Source organism: Nanorana parkeri, unplaced genomic scaffold, assembly GCF_000935625.1.
Source record: "Nanorana parkeri isolate BGI_ZX_2015 unplaced genomic scaffold, ASM93562v1 scaffold693, whole genome shotgun sequence".
NCBI classification, from domain to species: Eukaryota; Metazoa; Chordata; class Amphibia; order Anura; family Dicroglossidae; genus Nanorana; species Nanorana parkeri.
The window spans coordinates 854,903-856,516 of record NW_017306961.1 but is presented as its reverse complement, the minus strand read 5'-3'; the positions used below and the strand labels follow the sequence as shown (position 1 = coordinate 856,516).

General features: G+C 43.6%; 1 protein-coding gene across 2 annotated transcripts in view; it reads left to right on the top strand.

Annotated features, from left to right (window-relative positions):
• The window catches only part of SLC25A46 (solute carrier family 25 member 46), a 24,702-nt gene that overhangs the window by 7,254 nt on the left and 15,834 nt on the right, over positions 1-1,614 (top strand). The window lies entirely within an intron of this gene.

Sequence of the window (1,614 nt, the reverse complement as noted above, 5' to 3'; positions counted from 1 at the left end):
TATATATATATATATATATACACACACACACACATACACACACACACACACACACACACAGTGGTACCTCGGTTCACGAACGCTTCTGTTCGTGAACAATTCGGTTCGCAAATGGGAAGTTCGGCAACATTTTGCTTCTGTTTGCGAACTCCGCATCGGGTGATGAACACAACCGCAGCCATCTTCACCTACTCTGACACATGGTTGTGGCTTCCTCTAGTCGAGATCGTGGTCTGATCACAGTTTGATTCGGTTCGCGACCAGAAGCGCGGAACGAATTAAGTTCGTGAACCGAGGTACCACTGTATACATCACCCTTATAAGAATAAATAAATCCAGTAATCAATGGAGCAATCAATACTGTGCAACAGACACCATCTACTGCGAATTAACTATTTTCATAACCAAAAACTGTGTTAACGTTATAGTAAAGAATAGTCAATGATATACAGGTGGTCCCCGGGTTACATACAAGTTAGGGACTTTAGGTTTGTACTTAAGTTGAATTTGTATGTAAGTCGGAACAGGTAGATTTTTTTAAGTGTAAATCCAGCCACAAAACGCATTTTGTTTTGGATAGCATAGGGAAGGGTCACGGTTCTTTTGATGTCTGTTCCTGTTGTTCAGAAGATTATAATATAATTTAAAAAAAAAAATAATTTAAAATGACACAGCAAAAAAAGTTTTTTTTTAATTTAATTTAATAAACTTGCAGAAAGTTCTCCATCAGGTCCCCCCATGCTGATTGACAGCAGACAGTAAAAAATAGTCAATGATATATAGACATAAATACATGAACTAAAAAGGTATTCAAGTACATGTGATGAACCCCCTCGTGTAAATGGATTGTTTCAATGAACAGATGATTCACCTTTATGCAATATAAATCTCCTAAGCACTCACCAGATCCACCCAAAAAAACGGCAATCAAAGAAATTCCTCCTTAATGTTCTCTCCTTTAGGATAATGCTATCTCCCTTTGATTGCCGTTTTTTTGGGTAGAGTGCTTAGGAGATTTATATTGCATAAAGGTGAATCATCTGTTCATTGAAACAATCCATTTACACGAGGGGGTTCATCACATGAACTTAAATACCTTTTTAGTTAATTTTATTTATGTCTATACAGGCAGTCCCCGGGTTACGGACGCCCGACTTAGGGACAATCCGTACTTACGAACGGGGTCCACAGTTCTCCTAAATGTACCGGCAGTCGCCGGTACATTTAGGAGAACTGTGGCTGCAGTGGCCTGTGTCCTTTCAAATCCCCGCTGCTCTCCGCGCCTGTGTTGGCGGAGGCAGAGGGGACACAGACCGCTGCATACCGCCGATGCCCCACGTACCTCCGCTGATGTGCCGGCTTCCTCTTTAGCCGTTCCGTCAGCTTCCCCCGGTTCGGACGATCCTCCGGTCTCCTGGTCCGGCCGCGGCTTCTCTGCCCCGCCCCCATGCCTACTCTTCATTGGATATTGTAAAATGCAATAGTCAATAGCAGACTGGCTATTGCACCCGCCCACTGTCTGCTGTCAATCAGCATGGGGGGACCTGATGGAGAACTTTCTGCTTCAGGCCCCTCCTCTGCTGATTGACAGTGGGCAGATGCAATAGCCAGCCT